Raw genomic sequence first — 13,298 nt, 5'->3', positions numbered from 1 at the left:
AGAACAATGGACATTGTTACTATTTTCATCAGTAATTCAAGAGAAGTTCCACAGAAGTGGATCTTCCATGATCAAACTTAACGATAAATAACCATTTCTCGACATCACTGATTTTAATCACAACGTTCGATCATGTAGTCGTTGAACAAGAAGTTACTCATCACGCATGTCTAATGAACCGGAAGTGCGAAAACAAAAAATAAAGAGTAGTTTTGAAATAATAAAAACGTATAGAAATATGTGTTTGTGCAGAAAGCAATGTTCAAATATATTAGGAGTCATACACACAAAAGTGTGTGTTAAGATAAGGGAACTGGAAAAGTAAAATATTAATAACAAATATAAACAGCGAAATATAATAACAATAATACGGATATCAATAAAAATGTAAAAATTAATATATATATATATTAAATAAAAATTATAATAAATTATAATTAACAGAGAAATTCGATTGAAAACAAAATTTTATAAGATTTTCCAGAAAGACTTTGAGTTAAAGGACAAATTCCGGGGTCAAAGTTCACATCGTAGGTCGAGTGTTTAAAATATTACGACAAAGTTCAAGTTATCCAATAAAAAAACACACACAAGTTCAAGTTATCCTATAAAAACACACAAACATACACAAGTTCAAGTTATCCTATAAAAACACACAAACATACACAGTTCCAAGTTATCCTTTAGAGCTTAACTTATGTGAGTATTAAAAGCATTAGCACTCTAGCACATTGACCTTTACTTTGTTTCGGTAGAACATTCTCTCCACATGAGTGGAAATAACTCGTTTATAATGTTATTCCTTCTTTCGAATCCAACGGAGCAGCTGTTCGTACTCTGACTCAGACGTTCATTATTCATGTTAAACACTAATAATTATACATGAGAACGTTACATTGTCATGTAAAAGCTGTAGTTTTAAACATGAACACCGAGCTGGACTTTGATTGAGATAATTTGTAGTTTTAATGGTAGTTTTACTTCTTTCTTTTAGGGAATAGTTTCATATGATGACCTTCATATTGTTTTACAATTGTACGTATACAAACGTAGAATTATTCAAATTCTCAACCTGCATTTCCTAAACAGGAAAATATGCAGAAAGAATAGATAGATACATCGAATAATTCATCATCGGAACAAAGAGAAAATAGTCTAAGCCTAAATGTTACAACCACGTATTTCGATGTGAAAACAAATAATTGGATTTCGAAAAAAATGGTATGAAACTGTTCATATAAGCTGGCAAAACACGCATGTTACATAGCTGGACCTTGTATGGTTTGGTTTGTTTTGAATTTTGCGCAATGCTACTCGAGGGCTATCTGAGCTAGCCGTCCCTAATTTAGCAGTGTAAGACCAGAGGGAAGGCAGCTAGTCATCATCACCTACTAACAACTCTTAGGGCACTCTTTTACCAAGAGTGGGACTGACAGTCACATTATAACGCCAACAACGGCTGAAAGGACGAGCATGTTTGGTGTGAAGGGGGATTCGAACCCGCGACCCTCAGACTACGAGTCGAGTATCTTAACCACCTGGCCATGCCGGGCCCCTAATCAGTATGTTAAAGTCATATACATAGGTGAGATTTCTGGTGGTGGGTTACAAGTGGTGGCAATCGCTTCCCACTTTTTTCCTCTGGGATGTATCATACACACGATGTTCACAATAGTTAAGTCAGATATTTTTGCCTCCTATATTTTGATTTCAAACCTTGCACATAGTCATTTGTAAACGTTTGTCAGCTTGTTAAATATTCTGGAGTTTGAAAGCCTCGTTATACAGAGATGAAGAAATAGAATGATCTCAAACGATGGGTGTTTATAGTTATGTAAACAGAGGTTTAAACACGTGCTGAAATATTACCGCATGGTAAATTTGGAAGACATCGGTGCACCTGTAATACGGACAATACATTTTTCGTTTTCTTTGTTCTTTAATTTATTAAAGTCAGTATTTTATGCTTACTTTAGAATTTTCAAAATTTTTCATAAACGTGTGTTTCTAGCCGTGTTTGAGGATTTAACAATGTGATATTTGTCAAGGAATGTGGCCAACACACTTATTGTCTTCTACCTGCTAAATGTTCTTTTATGAACAATAACCTTGAAACTTGTGTTGGTGTTTGTTGACAAGAGTTATCGTTATATAAACCTTGTGTTAGTGTCTGTTGACAAGATTCAACGTTATATAAACCTTGTGTTAGTGTCTGTTGACAAGATTCAACGTTATATAAACCTTGTGTTGGTGTCTGTTGACAAGATTCAACGTTATATAAACCTTGTGTTGGTGTCTGTTGACAAGATTCAACGTTATATAAACTTTGTGTTGGTGTCTGTTGACAAGATTCAACGTTATATAAACCTTGTGTTGGTGTCTGTTGACAAGATTCAACGTTATATAAACCTTGTGTTAGTGTCTGTTGACAAGATTCAACGTTATATAAACCTTGTGTTGGTGTCTGTTGACAAGATTCAACGTTATATAAACCTTGTGTTGGTGTCTGTTGACAAGATTTAACGTTATATAAACCTTGTGTTGGTGTCTGTTGACAAGATTTATCGTTATATAAACCTTGTGTTAGTGTTTGTTGACAACATTTAACGTTATATAAACCTTGTGTTGGTGTCTGTTGACAACATTTAACGTTATATAAACCTTGTGTTAGTGTTTGTTGACAAGATTCAACGTTATATAAACCTTGTGTTAGTGTTTGTTGACAAGATTCAACGTTATATAAACCTTGTGTTAGTGTCTGTTGACAAGATTCAACGTTATATAAACTTTGTGTTGGTGTCTGTTGACAACATTTAACGTTATATAAACTTTGTGTTAGTGTTTGTTGACAAGATTCAACGTTATATAAACCTTGTGTTGGTGTTTGTTGACAAGATTCAACGTTATATAAACTTTGTGTTGGTGTCTGTTGACAAGATTCAACGTTATATGAACTTTGTGTTGGTGTTTGTTGACAAGGTTGAACGTTATATAAACCTTGTGTTAGTGTTTGTTGACAAGATTCAACGTTATATAAACCTTGTGTTAGTGTTTGTTGACAAGATTCAACGTTATATAAACTTTGTGTTAGTGTTTGTTGACAACATTCAACGTTATATGAACCTTGTGTTGGTGTCTGTTGACAAGATTCAACGTTATATAAACCTTGTGTTGGTGTCTGTTGACAACATTTAACGTTATATAAACCTTGTGTTAGTGTCTGTTGACAAGATTTATCGTTATATAAACCTTGTGTTGGTGTCTGTTGACAACATTTAACGTTATATAAACCTTGTGTTGGTGTCTGTTGACAAGATTCAACGTTATATAAACTTTGTGTTAGTGTTTGTTGATAACATTTAACGTTATATAAACTTTGTGTTGGTGTTTGTTGACAAGATTCAACGTTATATAAACCTTGTGTTGGTGTCTGTTGACAAGATTCAACGTTATATAAACCTTGTGTTAGTGTTTGTTGACAAGATTCAACGTTATATAAACCTTGTGTTGGTGTCTGTTGACAACATTTAACGTTATATAAACCTTGTGTTAGTGTCTGTTGACAAGATTTATCGTTATATAAACCTTGTGTTAGTGTCTGTTGACAAGGTTGAACGTTATATAAACCTTGTGTTAGTGTTTGTTGACAACATTCAACGTTATATAAACCTTGTGTTGGTGTTTGTTGACAAGATTTAACGTTATATAAACCTTGTGTTGGTGTTTGTTGACAAGATTTAACGTTATATAAACCTTGTGTTGGTGTTTGTTGACAAGATTTAACGTTATATAAACTTTGTGTTGGTGTTTGTTGACAAGATTCAACGTTATATAAACTTTGTGTTGGTGTCTGTTGACAACATTTAACGTTATATAAACTTTGTGTTAGTGTTTGTTGACAAGATTCAACGTTATATAAACCTTGTGTTAGTGTTTGTTGACAAGATTCAACGTTATATAAACCTTGTGTTGGTGTCTGTTGACAAGATTCAACGTTATATAAACCTTGTGTTGGTGTCTGTTGACAAGATTCAACGTTATATAAACCTTGTGTTGGTGTCTGTTGACAAGATTCAACGTTATATAAACCTTGTGTTGGTGTCTGTTGACAAGATTCAACGTTATATAAACTTTGTGTTAGTGTTTGTTGACAACATTTAACGTTATATAAACCTTGTGTTAGTGTTTGTTGACAACATTCAACGTTATATGAACCTTGTGTTGGTGTCTGTTGACAAGATTCAACGTTATATAAACCTTGTGTTGGTGTCTGTTGACAACATTTAACGTTATATAAACCTTGTGTTAGTGTCTGTTGACAAGATTTATCGTTATATAAACCTTGTGTTTGTGTGTGTTGACAACATTTAACGTTATATAAACCTTGTGTTGGTGTCTGTTGACAAGATTCAACGTTATATAAACCTTGTGTTAGTGTTTGTTGACAAGATTTAACGTTATATAAACCTTGTGTTAGTGTTTGTTGACAAGATTCAACGTTATATAAACCTTGTGTTAGTGTCTGTTGACAACATTTAACGTTATATAAACTTTGTGTTAGTGTTTGTTGACAACATTTAACGTTATATAAACTTTGTGTTGGTGTTTGTTGACAAGATTCAACGTTATATAAACTTTGTGTTGGTGTCTGTTGACAAGATTCAACGTTATATAAACCTTGTGTTAGTGTTTGTTGACAACATTTAACGTTATATAAACTTTGTGTTGGTGTTTGTTGACAAGATTCAACGTTATATAAACCTTGTGTTGGTGTCTGTTGACAAGATTCAACGTTATATAAACCTTGTGTTAGTGTTTGTTGACAACATTTAACGTTATATAAACTTTGTGTTGGTGTTTGTTGACAAGATTCAACGTTATATAAACCTTGTGTTGGTGTCTGTTGACAACATTTAACGTTATATAAACTTTGTGTTAGTGTTTGTTGACAACATTTAACGTTATATAAACTTTGTGTTGGTGTTTGTTGACAAGATTCAACGTTATATAAACCTTGTGTTGGTGTCTGTTGACAAGATTTAACGTTATATAAACCTTGTGTTGGTGTTTGTTGACAAGATTCAACGTTATATAAACCTTGTGTTAGTGTTTGTTGACAAGATTCAACGTTATATAAACCTTGTGTTAGTGTTTGTTGACAAGATTCAACGTTATATAAACCTTGTGTTAGTGTCTGTTGACAACATTTAACGTTATGTAAACCTTGTGTTGGTGTCTGTTGACAAGATTCAACGTTATATAAACCTTGTGTTAGTGTTTGTTGACAACATTTAACGTTATATAAACCTTGTGTTGGTGTCTGTTGACAAGAATTAACGTTATATAAACCTTGTGTTAGTGTCTGTTGACAAGATTTAACGTTATATAAACCTTGTGTTAGTGTTTGTTGACAAGGTTGAACGTTATATAAACCTTGTGTTAGTGTTTGTTGACAAGGTTGAACGTTATATAAACCTTGTGTTAGTGTTTGTTGACAACATTCAACGTTATATAAACCTTGTGTTGGTGTTTGTTGACAAGATTTAACGTTATATAAACCTTGTGTTGGTGTCTGTTGACAACATTTAACGTTATATAAACTTTGTGTTGGTGTTTGTTGACAAGGTTGAACGTTATATAAACCTTGTGTTAGTGTTTGTTCTAATAATTATTTTTAATAATATCTCGTTTTAGTTATTTTGATTTAACTATGGATTTCATTTGTAATAAATCCACTTATCTTTATATAACTACATTGTAGTCATCATTTTAACGTAGGTGTTGAAGCTGTGAGTTGATAATGTATGTTTGTTGTTTTTTATAATTTCACACAAAGCTACACGAGGGCTATCAGTGCTAGCCGTCCCTAATTTTGCAGTGTAAGACCAGAGGGAAGGCAGCTAGTTATCACCACCCACCGCTAACTCTTGTGCTACTCTTTTACCAACGAATAGTGGGATTGACAATCACATTATAACGCCCTCACGGCTGACAGGGCAAGCCCTAACCGCTTGGCTATGCCGGGCCGAGTTGATAATGTGAGTAACTATAATTGTTTTTTATTGGGTGATGTCCACAGAAAATCGATAGTTTATCTGTTTGTAATCTCTATATGCATAAATGTACCCATGCATGCTATACAATAACAGAATAAATAAATATTAGTACATACATAAAATAAACCACTGACCTTATATTGCTGGTTGAATTGTGTAAAGGGATTTTAATCTCTTTTAATATGTATAAATCTCTATATTTCGGCCATATCGGATTATTATCGATTAACTCTATCCAGGAGGAGTTCCAAAATTTGCTTTTGTAAGTTGTCGTCACCCTGGCGCAGATAGCCTAGCTACTTTGTGCCATAAAACACTAAATCAACCAACCAAACAACCCTGGAGCCGCATAGTCAGTGATGTCGCATTACAGGAATGGTGGGTCATATATTTCATCTGAAACGATCGATGAAAATGTAACCATGGATACATATATAGTACGTGCAGACCCCTGGTAGCTCACGTGACCTAATAATTTAGGGCAATGTCGCCGTGAAGCCTTATACATAAAGTTTACACGTTTGGCTTCATCTAAAAGACATCTCTGTCAACGTACTACAAGATATATCATTACTTCTCCGCTTAGAAAAATATTAGATATGAACTTAAGGGAAATTAAAATAAAACAATAAGAAATTAATTAAATAGATGGCAGCACAGTTACTGGATTCTACAATCCCTGTACAGTTTAAAATATTGTCCAAAGATTTAAGGGGAGGGGAGGGGGGTAACTTTATCGCTACTTATATTAAATAGTTTTTTTTAATCACCCAAAACTTTAGCTCACCACTTCCCTCCCTTTTACAATAACTGTGTAATGTCACAAAAGGTGTTACCATTAGTAAGTTTTTAAATTAAAAATACAGTCATACAGGTTCAAGTAAATCAATTGTTCTCATGTCAAAGGAATTGTTCAGTCACTCACACTTTCAACCCTCTTCCCCAGTGGCTCAGTGACTGATCTGTTGCCTTATGACGTTAAAAATCAGATTTCGATGCTCGTGGTTGGCAGAAACAGATAATCCATTATGTAGCTTTAGGCTTAATAATAAACAACCTACGAACTTACTCTATTCGACCAGCACAAACCCGTGTGTATATTTACTTTTTAATAATACTACATTGGTAACGTCGAGTGACTTTGAAGGGTCGTTAATTTAAACAGTAAAGGTTATAGTTCAATCTACTCTCTTTAATGTCTATGAAAATATTTTGTAATTTATTAGTTGAAAAACAAATACTTGGCTTTTAAGTTAGATACCTAATTTAAGTACAAAGAAATATCCAGTAAATATTGTTACAATTTTTATTCACTCACGTTTGCGGTTAGAAATATTCCGTGAGTTATAATTACGAAGTTTTCTTTCAATCTTCCTACGGTCCCCAGAATCAAATTAATTCATTACTTTCGCCAATGAAAACGAGCGTTTGAGATTAGAGCACAACGTAACTTGAAGAAAGGAGCCATCGGTAGAAGATAATCCACACGAATATAAATTGTCATGATTTTAAAACTTATTACACGGATTTGCTGAGAGTGCCTTGGTATACGAAAATTCAAGATTAAACAATATTAATTAGAAAGACTCTTGCTTTTGTATAATAATCTTCGTTCGATACTGTTTAAAAAACAAACAAACAATTAACCATTAAAATTTTGAGAAGACAGAGTAAAATTATATTTAACGTCATAGTGAATTCAGTTCAGGACAGTTATGAGCGAGTTTGTTTGTTTGTTTGTTTGTTTGGGAATTTCGCACAAAGCTACTCGAGGGCTATCTGCGCTAGCCGTTCCTAATTTAGCAGTGTAAGACTAGAGGGAAGGCAGCTAGTTATCACCACCCACCGCCAACTCTTGGGATACTCTTTTACCAACGAATAGTGGGATTGACCGTCACATTATAACGCCCCCATGGCTGAAAGGGTGAGCATGTTTGGTGCAACGGAGATTCAAACCCACGACTCTCGGATTACGAGTCGAGCGTCTTTACCACCTAGCCATGCCGGGCCTAGGAAAATAGTAAAACACATAAAGTTGAGTACGAGGAAACTAATATTTCGCTTTCCAATGAAATGAATGTTGTTGTGTTTGTTTTTCTACTGTGCACAAATTATATATTATATAATTAAATATTATATATTCAACATGTATTACATCTGGATGTTCATATACCTATGTACGTAATAAAAAAGATTAACGTTTATAAAGTCTACATACGTAACGAAATAAAGTAAATTAGTAGTTGAACCAACATGGAAAATAAATACTAATATTCATATCCAAACAACGTTAGTAGTAAAGTCACTTACTGTTTCGACACACTTCAAACAGATCTAAACTGTGTTCTAACATTATACCAAAATATCGATTTACTTCAAGAGAAATAGGTCGTATTGATTTAGTGCTATAATGACGTTATAAATCCAAAGAGTACAGCCATGACTCAGTGTTATGATATTAATAGGATTATAAAGATGTACAGCCATGACTCAGTGTTATGATATTAATAGGATTCTAGAGTTCCTACTGTTACTCCTGTTTAAAAAAGGATTGCCACAGAAGTTATAAGTCATTTATTGTTATTGTTTTATAAGACACTAACAAAAAACTCTATAATCTCTGAAAATGTAATCTTGTCAAAAGCACTTGATGAAATAAGAAATCATAAAATGAAGTTCAAATAGATTCTTCAAAGATAAACCTTGATCTACTAACTTATGTTGTTGTTACGTGTCTTATTATCTGTATAAATGAAAGGGTGTAGACTTGTCATACTTAGGTTTTCAAAAGTTTTTTTATTAGATGCCAAACAGAAGATTAGCTAAACAATTATTACAGTAGTGGTTGGAGGAGAAACTATTTAATTGGATTATAGGACTATTGATGGAAAAAAAATCAAAATATTGCCATCAATGGCGTGTAGATTCAGGCCTGACCGTTGTGCCTCAGTGGTCATTGTTTGAGTCTTTTACATGAATAACATTGATAGGAATTTCATTAATAATTTAGTAAGGTTTGCCAATTACATTAAATTATTGGGTATTTGTAATCGTATTTGGGATGTCGTGGTATTACAGAACGACTTAGATTAGTCGATAAGAAAGAAGCTGTAATTGTACTAAGTATATGGTTTATCATAAATTGGATCACACGTTTAATATAAATAAGAACCTACTGAATATCGTGATTGGAGAAGATCTTGGCACAGTGGTGGGTAAATTAAATAAAATGTTAAAATTTGATGATGAAGAACCCAATTTGAGACTGATAAAGTTAAGAGATGGTTGGAATAGATGACGAAGAAACTTTGATACAAGTGCGCAGAGTAACAAGTTTTAAACATGAAATCCAAGTAAAAAATAGGTCACCATTTCTCTGTACAAAACACTAGTTAGGGCTCACTTGTAATAATGTGTAAAGTTTTGTTCTCCTTGGCTAAGAAAAAATACTGATTTATTGTTTTAGGTTCAGAAAATGGTTATTGAGATGATTCTGGAATTGGGAAGGTTATCTTATCGAATCCCCGTCACACTAAACCTGCTCGCTTTTTAGCCGTGGGGTTGTTATAATGTGATGGTCAATCCCATTATTCGTTGGCAAAAGAGCAGCCCAAAATTTGGCGGTGGGTGGTGATAACTAACTGCCTTCCCTCTAGTCGTACACTGCTAAATTAGGGACGGCTAGCGAAGAAAGCTCTGGTGTAGCTATGCTCGAAATTGAAAACAAACAAACAATCTCATAGCGTTAGTTTAATAACATCTCTTATCGTGTTTTGTTGAACTCTAAAAGATTTTCCATACGATCAAGAAGAGGTCTTGAAGTTGTATTCTGAAAACAACAGCACGAGAGAACACAAGTTTAAGACTTGAAAAAGTACAAGTGAGGCTCCACATAAAACGGTGATTGGCTTATTGAAAACGTTGTCACCGGCAACATTGGAGGTCAAACTTTCAGAGATTCGATATTTTCCTGAAAATAAAATAAAATAATGAAAGGTGGGGAATTTAATCTTAACTTTTCTCTGTTGTAGATGTGAAATGTCAATCTTGAAGGTACGAATAGTCCTTTGTTACAAGTATTTTATGAAGTAATCAGATCCAAACATCCTCCAAGCTAACATCTGACCAAATATGACCATGTCAATTAAACATTGAATTCGTTACATAAAGTACCACGAGGACAGAAACCTTGCATTGACAACTATGGCTTATGTGGGAAGCCTGTCTGTGAAACACATTAGCACAGTTGTACATGACCTGTAGTCATGAACCATTGTTAAGGTTCTGACTGATTAATCTATAAATATTTCATTTCACAAAATGTCTCAAAGCTTACAAGAGCTGAAAAGTGACCAATTTTGGGCAGTTGGGATAATTTCTTTGCAGTGAAATGTCCAGTGCTTTTTATCTATCTGGATTATAAATACAGGCTGAACTGTGTTCTCGTTGTTTTCAAACTCATAGTGCCAGAATTGTTGCTAATGATGTAACGCAGCGTAACCATTCGTTGTATAAAAGAGCTGGAAGAACAGCGAACTGGTCTTGATGTTCTCAAAGTAAGTTAAGAACACACAGCCGCAGCGGAAAGAGACTACAACTAAATTATGTAAGAACTTCTACCAGAATAGTTGTGGCATCTTCACTCAAACGTTGATGCCTAACTGTTAATACTTAAAAGGTTTCTTTGTTTTCGCGCAAAGCTACACGAGAATTATCTGCGCTAGGCGTTCCTAATTTAGCAGTGTAAGACCAGATGGAAGGGCAGCTAGTCATCACCACCCACTGCTAACTCTTGTGCTACATTTTATCAACGAATAGTAGGATTGACCGTCACATTATAACGCCTCCATGGCTGAAAGGACAAGCATGTTTGGTGGGATGGGGTTTTGAGCCCGCGTCACTTAGATTATGAGTTGAGTGCCCTAACCACCCTGGTCATGCCGGGCTCACCTAGAATCTAAAACAATGATTCATATACGTATTATTTTCCAAATGCATCGTGATTTCTTCCTTCACACATATAAAATCACAAAATAGCAGTAAAGGCTTGTTTTTTGAAAGATGGTCACTTTGTACATTACCTGTTTGTATCGAACCAAGTCCTCTATAAGATAGTGAATAAAATATACCACTTTGCCAACTGTGGTAGAATTAATCCGATATACATTATCAATATTTTCCCTTTAGTGTGGTGCAGTATGATGACAGTTGTATAGAAGTATATATTATAATCACCAGGATAAATTTACTCTTTTAAACATGTAACTCTCGGAGATTAAACAATCAGTTTCTCTAATCTTTTATAAAAGCCTTAATTTGAACATAGTTAATTGTTTTCTTCACGGGGGAATAAATGTTGTAGAGAAACTTTCGTTTGAAGACCAGAAAGGAGAATTAATTACATGTGAATCTGGCTATTAATTAATAATTAAAATTAATAAACACATATAGTTCCGTCATTAAATTAACAGAATTGTTGGAAGATACGATAACAACACAAACAGAATGCAAATGTAATAAAATCAAACCGTTTGTTTTGTATCTCGTATCTTTAATGACGTCTCTAAGCGAGAGACGTATATTGATCAATATGTATAATAGGAACTCTCTGTAGGAATATGTTAGGGCGTAGCTAGTGGTCACGAGGCTGCTACGTCCTCTAGCGATTCATTACTGACCACCTCCTATCGATCAATATATCATAATCATCTATGTGATTCATTCTAAACTACTTAATTACGTGCCAGGCTATAAAATAGACAAATATACATACAGAGATACGATATGTAAATCAGTGAATATATTTTGTTATGCTATTGGTGTTTAAATGCTTTTATTAAAAATGACGTCATATCTCGCATGTCTTCATAATTTTCAGCTTTATAACACATACTTCTCGTGAATTCTTTCAAATACAGAATAACGTTAGTATTTTTGCTGCCTAGTTGAAAGGGTGTGTATGTTTAGTTAAAGGTTTTGTAATTGTAACGATTCACTATCACACTCAGAAAGTCGCTAAGACAGCTGTTTCCAGGTCTGATCTTATTAAGACACATTAAACGTATTTCCTCAGAGCTCAGTACGTTCTCGTACTTTTCTTGGGCAAATTTTAATTAAGGGTAAATCACTACTTGAGTATCAGTTTCATCTTCTGTTACGCAGTTCGAAGCTGCTGTATATATATTATCTTAATTCACTTCTTAATAAAACATATACGTTACACGTGGAAAACTCAACTTAAAACAGTTTAATAGATTCATGCGAATAATTTCACCAATGCAGAACAAGTGAAGTTTCACTTACCCTAGAAAAATGTGGATCGTTTTCAAGTTCCTCGTAAATTGACTCTGCAAATGTCAGAACCTTCCAACAGCAGAAAAGACACAATGTAAGTAGAAATTTCATGATTTATATTATTATAATTTTTTATTGGGAGTTCGCAATCACGTGGCTTGCACAGAAGTACCAGTCTTCTCCCACAACGTTTTTTTTCTCTCTCTTTTTGTGAACAACAGATAGTTCGTCAGTCACATAACTCGGTGTCCTCCAAGTCCCGTTATCGCTTCAGCCACCTTACTGTTGATGTTCTATCGTACTAACGCGGTGATATTGCAGCTGGTATGGCGGTTATAAAACCAGTGACGTTTCAAGATCAAGAAGAGAAATTGTAGTGTAAAGACAGTTCTTTGATTGTTTTATTATTACCACATTGTCTCCAGCTTGCAGCACTTACAAAAATAAAAACTAATTGCAGCTAACACGACTTCTCCATAAACAAGCTCTCAGCATCCGGTCATCAATTTGTTTGATTTGTTGCTGTAGTCGAATTTCCAATTCAGAAAGTGGTCGACCAAAGAAGAACCTAGGTTACAGGAGATAGAATACAAGCAGTGAAGGTATTATGAGGTTAGGTTCACTACTGAGCCTGCGCGATCATGGTGCACAGAAAGAATTAGGACTATGGGACTATGGGTACTGACTGCAACGTGCAGTGTTGCTTAACCACGCCCATTCTAACGGGCTTCACTTAATCTTTTAGATTCACAATCGCAAACAACTTAGAAACATGTTATTAATTACTTTCGCTTTCAATCGCAGTTGTATCTTGTATTTAAAAACAAATTCGTAATTTAACAAAAAAAATAAGGGAAACACATCTACCACGCATAAAATGTCAAAGAATCGATAACAAAAAATTAAAGAAATGAAAGAAAAATATCCCTTTTGTTTTCTTAATATTTC

The 13,298-nt window shown here is 34.1% G+C and overlaps 1 protein-coding gene across 1 annotated transcript in view; it reads right to left on the bottom strand.

Moving 5' to 3' along the window:
* Positions 1–13,023, bottom strand: part of LOC143231844 (fasciclin-1-like) — a 65,159-nt gene extending 52,136 nt beyond the window's left edge. The window contains exon 1 of the mRNA XM_076466557.1: positions 12,360–13,023. The gene's annotated coding sequence lies outside the window, so the exon portion shown is untranslated. The remainder of the gene's footprint in view (positions 1–12,359) is intronic.
* Between the last annotated feature and the right edge of the window lie 275 nt (positions 13,024–13,298).

This window comes from Tachypleus tridentatus, chromosome 11 (genome assembly GCF_004210375.1).
Source record: "Tachypleus tridentatus isolate NWPU-2018 chromosome 11, ASM421037v1, whole genome shotgun sequence".
Taxonomy (NCBI): Eukaryota; Metazoa; Arthropoda; class Merostomata; order Xiphosura; family Limulidae; genus Tachypleus; species Tachypleus tridentatus.
This window is presented reverse-complemented; position numbering and strand designations above follow the sequence as displayed.